The 7,908-nt window shown below is 39.8% G+C and overlaps 1 protein-coding gene across 1 annotated transcript in view; it reads left to right on the top strand.

The window, feature by feature from the left end:
- Nucleotides 1–7,908, top strand: part of cep89 (centrosomal protein 89) — a 73,508-nt gene that overhangs the window by 25,436 nt on the left and 40,164 nt on the right. The window lies entirely within an intron of this gene.

Below are 7,908 nucleotides of genomic sequence, written 5' to 3'. Positions count from 1 at the left end.
GTGATGAGCTGATGCAGCAGCTTGTTGCAGTGACTGAGCACAAAGTTTGAGTTTAAAGGCAACTTACAGTATTTATTTCCCATAAAACTGGCCACTTTGTTTAGTTTCCCCCTCACTAATTATGCAGCAACCTAAGTGGACCAGGACAAAAACATTGTGAGTGATATTTTCATCCTGTGCAGCAATTTGGTAAAATGAGAAATAAGGCAACTATAAGACTCTGGAAAGAATGATGGAGGGAAAGAGACCTACCATAGCTTTAATATACAAGACAATTATAGTGTATATTTGATATACACTCACCGGCCACTTTATTAGGTACACCTGTTCAACTGCTTGTTAACACAAATCGCTATTCAGCCAATCACATAGCAGCAACTCAATGCATTTAGACATGTAGACGTGGTCAAAACAACTTGCTGAAGTTCAAACCAGGCGTGGTGGTTGGTGCCAGGCAGGCTGGTCTATTTAGTATTTCAGACACTGCTGATCTACAGGGATTTTCACACACAACCATCTCTGGGCTTTACAGAGAATGGTCCAAAAAAGAGAAAATATCCAGTGAGCGGCAGTAGTGTGGACGAAAATGCCTTGTTGATGTCCGAGGTCAGAGGAGAATGGGCCGACTGGTTTGAGATGACAGAAACAGTAACTCAAATAACCTCTCGTTACATCCCGGGTATGCCGAATACCATCTCTGAACGCACAACATGTCGAATCTTGAAGCAGATGGGCTACAGCAGCAGAAGACCACAGCGGGTGCCACTCCTGTCAGCTAAGAACAGGAAAACCGAGGCTACAATTCTCACAGGCTCACCAAAATTGGACGATAGAAGATTGGAAAAACGTTGCCTGGTCTGATGAGTCTCGATTTCAGCTGCAACATTCAGATGGTAGGGTCAGAATTTGGCGTAAACAACATGAAAGCATGGATCCATCCTGCCTTGAATCAACGGTTCAGGCTGGTGGTGGTGGTCTAATGATGTGGGGGAGATTTTCTTGGCACACTTTGGGCCCCTAAGTACCAACTGAGCATCGTTTAAACCCGACAGCGTACCTGAGTATTGTTGCTGACCATGTCCATCCCTTAATGACCACAGTGTACCCGTCTTCTGATGGCTACTTCCAGCAGGATAATGCACCATGTCACAAAGCTCAAATCATCTCAAACTGATTTCTTGAACATGAACATTGATTCCAACGGCCTCCACAGTCACCAGATCTCAATCCAATAGAGCACCTTGGGATGTGGTGGAACAGGAGATTGATATCATGGATGTGCAGCTGACAAATCTGCAGCAACCATGTGATGCTATTATGTCTATATGGACCAGAGTTTCTGAGGAATGTTTCCAGCACCTTGTTGAAAGTATGCCCCGAAGAATTAAGGCAGGTGTGAAGGCAAAAGGAAGGTCCAACAAGGTGTATCTAATAAAGTGACCGGTGAGAGTATGTTGCTATAGTAAGATGTTTTTGCTGAGGTGTAGAAGGCAGTATTAGACATTAGTATGATCATAACTAATTGTAGACCTTTTTCTCTTTAACCATTCTGTGACAAAATCTGCATGGATTCAATCCCTTTCCATAGAAATAAAGACTATTCTAGCAAATCACCATAGCAACCTTTTCTACATCTGCCTACAATGTCATCTAGATTTAAATCTTGCCACTGTGGTTGACACGTTGCTTGCAATACCAATTGGTACACTTTCTTTCTTTCTTTCTTTTCCTCTTTATTTCTTTTTTTCTTTCTTATGCCAGATGTAAACAAGACATTAGTAAGGCAGTGTTAGTGCCTTGCTATAAGGCCACTGCTCTCTGTGACTTCCAGCTGTCACTCGCTCTTGTCACTCAAGTCACAGCAGGAAAAAACATCTCAGCGCTTCTGACATTAGTTATTAGTGTGTCTATAGCAACAGCCCAGAAAAAAGGGTGTGTTTGTGTGAATGTTACATTGGTGGTATTCAGACCATTGAAAGAGGGGACCTATACATGTTAGATGTGAAAAAGGAAATTATTCCCCTTTTTTATACTTCACTGGTCTACTCCTCATCATTGCCTTCCAGCTAAACTAGATATTAACTTAAAGGTGGAATTGTACTTCTTGTTCAGTGTTCAGTGGTTATACTTGTGCTGTAAATGGTATAGGCATTGTTTTCAACATAGGTTTTAAACTGTTCACTGACTCACTACAACACAATACATAAGTGATGCATTCAGTTAGAGATGTGACTTCATTATATACCAAAACATCTAAAGATTATTTTCATTATTGATTAATCTATCATTTATCATTTATTATAAATTTAAAACAAAATAATAATTAGTGCTGGGCAACGATTACAATTTTTAATTGCGATTTAAAAAATTGTTCTGCGATTAATCGCATAGCTAAGCGTATAATTGAATAATGAATTCCAAAGTAGTGTATTGCGCACTTTTAATTCAAATATACTGCTATACACAAAAGTGCAATAACATGAGGTTTACAAACACTTTAAACAAATAAGGTGCTTTTTAGCAGTATTCCCTTTACACAGTAGCAATAAAATATTTCTTGTAAATCTCAAATTAAACATTAATGTAATCAAAGCAAATATTAAACCAAAGCTGTTTGCCACTGCCAGGGCCTTAGCTTTTATCTAGCTTGTTAAAACAAGTTACCATCAGAGTCTAGAGCCACAATCATAACATCATAGTAGGCACCTTATGAGCTACAGGTTAACATATAAAAGTCTGTTTTCTTGTTTGTTTGTTTTTAACGGGTATCAGCAGAAACATTTTTCTTTTATCAGGGAGCAGCGTCAATAGTCTATGTTCAGTAGCAAGTGAGCCTGTGAGACTGAGGTGAAGTGGTCGCCTCACGCATATGCCCGCCCGCTGCCAAAGCTGAATTGTCTTGAACGTTTTGTATGTGGCGCATAGCACAAATCATTGGAAGACTGACTGATCCTCGCTGTTTGTGAATTTCCAGAGTCTATTACTGTTTACTAAATAGGACATCAACAGGAGGGAATTCACATGGCAGAGCATCCCCGCAAAACTAGATGTAGGCCTATCAGGTAAAGTTATGTAGCCTATAATTTTAACTTAAATTAAATAGGCAACAGCTGTGTAGCGCAAAGAAGCCATGGTTACTATCCATAGAGCACCTGCCGTTTACTCACGGAGCGCTTGTCTCCCTGTCTGATCACCTGAGAGAACCTGTGGAGTCGAGCGACTACTTTGTGATTTTAAGAAAGTTCCTAAGACCAACATTTTCCCCAATACTAATCAGCATGCAGTGTGTAGCTCTCCACTTCGCTGTGGCATTTGTCCGCTTGTCTTGCTTTTGTTTAGTCTGCTGAAGCCTCCCTCTGCTGCTTGTTTGGGTGGGTGATTTGCAGGCTGATCAACATCCAGCCCCTCCTGTGACCCATGGTTTGACCGTATGTGTATTCAGAGCCAGTGAGCAGCGGACTTTCCAAATAATAAAAATAAAAAAGTGCGTTGACTTGCGATAAAATAATTGTTGGCGTTAATTAACTAACGCGTTAACTTAAATTATTATTATTTAGAAAGTCGTTGCTCCCTGGCTCTGAATACACATACGGTCAAACCATGGGTCACAGGAGGGGCTGGATGTTGATCAGCCTACAAATCACCCACCCAAACAAGCAGCGGAGGGAGGCTTCAGCAGACTACGCTGTCATCTTTTTTTCCATATTTTTCCATCCGCGATCTATTATCACGGCAGCAGGTGAGCCGCAGCCTATCAAACAACTCCAACAGCCAAAACCAACATCTGCACCCTGTGTTCAATGTTGCTTTACGTTACCTGGTCTGTGCTTGTAAAATATCCACCGCGACTTGTAACGTCATTTCAAGTCTGTGCGAGTGAACACGCTACACTGTGTACTGTGTATATAGCAGTACATTTAAATAAAAATTGCGCAATACACTACTTTAGAATTCATTATTAAATTTTACGCGTAACAATGCGATTAATCGCAAGAAAATCATGCGATTCGCTTTGTGAGAAACATTTACACTTATACTTACTTTAACTTTATTTTGGATGCATAGGTCCCTATCAGTAAAAGAAAAAGGAAAAATAAAATACAAGGACAAACAGTACAGAAATATGTACGAGATCATGGCATTTCACATGTCCACAGTGATTAAAACACATACAGACGTATGTTTCAATGTTTCCAATGGAGTGGAGTACAGTCAGGCTTTAAAAAGAGCTATTTTAACATTGCCTGTGCACATATGAAATTTGCGTGCCAGCACATTGGCTTGAGCATACAGTTTGCAACGCTGGCGCTGCATATCGTCATCATCACATAAATCATCCCTGATTATTTGACATTACAGACATGGCGAGGAGGAGGTGTGCACTGCACTACAGAATATCCTTTCTTCAACCTTCCATTAACCTCACCATTAAATACTGCAGCTTGTGATTTCCACACAGCCCATGTAGTCATGACAGCCAGAGCAAGACTATCAAATGTGAATACATCTGATGTGGTGGGCTTAAAGGGGACCTAATATACTGCATTTCCAGCTCTATATTGTAGTTCTGTGACTCCTGTATGGTGACTTTGCATGATTCAATGTTCAAAAAAGTATTTTCTATTATACTGGCTCTTAATGCAGGCCCTCATTTCAGCATCTGTGTGAAACAAGCTGTAGATGCTTCTGTTTCTTTGACACCCCGCCCCCACAAAGCCCACTGTCTTCTAATTGGCCATTGTCTAATGTGTTTACCAGGTTGCTGCAGGGATAGGTCTGCATGTTCCTTTGTGGATATCTGAGGTTTGGCTCACATGGATTTCTTTTTTATACCTTTACCTAATCATTTGAAACTTTGGTCATGCTTAATTTGAACGTCTGACATTGTAACATTATAGAAATGCTAGAAAATATGAAAAAGCATAATAGGTCCCCTTTAAGACTCGGATCAAGATAGTTGAAAATTAAACATCCTTTTCTATTTCTTCCCTCCTTTTAATGTAGTAGTTTTTTGTGTATACTTGAATGAATCTGTAAGTAGGAAGCAATATAATATGTGATTTACTATCTATAAATGGCCAATATCACACCAAAATATTGAAATGTAGAATGTTAATAGAATAATAATATTCATGCAGACCTGTGTAGAATCAAGTCCCAACCACTGAACTGCTGATATGTAATCAATCACTGCATAAATTTGCTCATACACTATAAGTGATGGGAAAGGCGAATAACCAACCATAAAATGTCTTAGCCCACTGGACATTAAAAGAAAAAAGATGAATGAATCTAAAACCTAAACAACCAACATTACATGATGCAACATGTGTAATCATCAGTATACGGTTACCTCAATAATAACCACATAACTAACTTGACAAGGCAACATCAAAGGAAAAACATTGAAATATCAGGATTATTAACGCTTAATTGTGCCTCTGCGTCAAGGCATTGCCTTAGCTCTACCTATGAGAAAAGGCTTGTAGGACTGATTCCACCGGACACAAAGGTCCAAATTTCACTTCATGTTAAAATGACTTGTCACTCGTACAGTACTGTGCAAGAGTTGGGTTGGAAAACATGCTGTAATATAAGAAGAATTTCAAAAATAGACATGTTAATAGATTACAGTTATCAGTTAACAAAATGCAAAATATATGAACATATATTTTGCCTCACGTGCCTCACGTGCCTCACGTTTACCTGCCTTTCCTTCAAAAATTACTTGTACGTAATTTTTGAAGGAAAGGCAGGTAAGTTGGCCCAAACATCTTGGAGAACTACCCACAGTTCTTCTGTGGATTTAGACAGCCTCAGTTGCTTCTCTCTTTCTTCATGTAACCCCAGACAGACTCGATGATGTTGAGATCAGGGCTTTGTGGGGGCCATACCATCACTTCCAGAACTCCTTGTTCTTCTTTTCTCTGAAGATACAGTATTACTTAATGACTTTCGCTGTATGTTTGGGGTTGTTGTAATGCTGCAGAATAAATTTAGGCCCAATCTGATTCCTCCCTGGTGGTATTGCTTGATAAGTGTTTAACTCTCCAGCACGCTCATTCTTGTACTGCTATCCAGCTCTTTGGCCAACAGACTGCCTTGTGCTACAGCAGAGATGTTTTAAGACTGAGGAGACGCGCCACTTAAAGTAGTTTTTCAATGAAATCAGTTATTAACAGATCAATTTCTTTTTGTCAATGGGCTCTAACCTCACAAATGAAGCACACGCCTGTTTTTTTTGTTGCTTGGAACAGCCACTATTCTGGTTTTAATGTGAAGGTACAGGGTCGGGTGTAGCCCTGTGCGTGCCCCTGAGCCTCTCTCAGACTACAACACCTCAGCTACACCACAACTACATGCAGTCCACAAACACCTTAAAACGACGGGCTCCCAGCACAACACAGGCTCCAACACAAACTCCACGTAAGGATAAAAACAACAATAAAGGTTTGTGTGATGAAGCCCATCCGACCAACCGAGCAGTTGCTAACGTTACAGTTTTATACATTAGATATTATCGCTTTCACTATAGTAATGTTACTTTTTGTCTAAAATCTCATTTATAATGTTCTGTCTAGCTCACTAACCATTTCGTTATCATCCAATACATTTAGCTGTGTTGACATTGCTGAGCCTCCGGTGAAAGACACACAGATAGTAATGCTGAAAAGCAGACAGGCGTCCATGGTCCTCAGTGTTGGATGTTTCTTTGTGCTTCTTCAAAATTCTGGAAATCCCTGTCTGCTTTGAAATTTCTGGAAGAGAGCTTGCTAATGCAGGATAGCTACCTTGTGTCTTGTTGCTGTGTTCAGTCTTGTCATGATGTATGGCTTTGGAGAGTAAACTATCTTCAGCAACCTCAGCTTATTAGCTAAGTTTGGCTGTTCCTCGCCACAGATGTGTTCCTCCTACACAGCTGTTTCTGTTTCAGTTAATGATTGTGTTTCAAACTACATATGGAAATGATGATTTTTAGCAATTGCTTGGTATAATTTTAATCATACACTTGACGATATGCCTACAACATTCCTGACTTTGTGCAAGTGAACCTTGACTAATTGATGCTGTTCTGTTTGCACAGTACTGTATGTTGGCTTCATAGTTTTCCTGCATATGGTGGTGGAGTTTGGTTTCCATAAACAAGTCACAGCTTTTCAGAATGAGAAAATAAATCAAGTGTACTCCAGGTTTAAGGGTCCACCAGTCAATAGCATGCATAGCCAAAAAGATTTTGTTTTGTATCTGATACTCAAGTGCCAGAGACACCCTCTTCCCACCAGCGCATGATCTCACCTTCACCTCAAATAAACTCTCAACTCGTATCAGGTGATAGAGGCCTCTCTATTCAAATGACAATGAAGGTCCACAAGATGGTGACTACACTTCGCTTAACCTTTTCACAAATGTTCCATTGCAAAGCTCAATGATCATATTCTCAGAAAGATATCAAAATTTAATTGCAAATGTTATATATTTTTTTACCTTACCACGGCACATTTGCTTTTATATCTCACCGCAGCTCATGGGGGCTGCTGAACTTGATGAGGTGCTCAAACTCACAGCAGCAGGTGATTGATTCTGAGATGGTAATGTAAATTCAAAGTTCAAGCTCTCACTTTTTATACCACCCTGAACTGCTAGCAAACTCCAGCAGTTGCTGTCTTTTTAGTGACCATCCAAATGTCTATACCCAACTCTAGCTCTAACACATATAGTGATTGTAATGCATGTTGCCACATTGTGAATTGAAAAGATAGGGCTTGTGTGTTAAGTCTGTGCTATAAAGAGAGGGCAGATTGTGACTACATTATTCATGTGTAATTAAAATTCATGCCCCATCTCCTTGAAACACCTGAAAATGTTGAATATTTTAGTGAGTGCTTGTATAAATATAGCCAGGTCACA

The sequence above is a fragment of the Micropterus salmoides genome, unplaced genomic scaffold, assembly GCF_014851395.1.
Source record: "Micropterus salmoides isolate LMB-PRFRI ecotype aquatic unplaced genomic scaffold, ASM1485139v1 Ms_hic_scaffold_6, whole genome shotgun sequence".
Lineage (NCBI taxonomy): Eukaryota > Metazoa > Chordata > Actinopteri > Centrarchiformes > Centrarchidae > Micropterus > Micropterus salmoides.
This window is presented reverse-complemented; position numbering and strand designations above follow the sequence as displayed.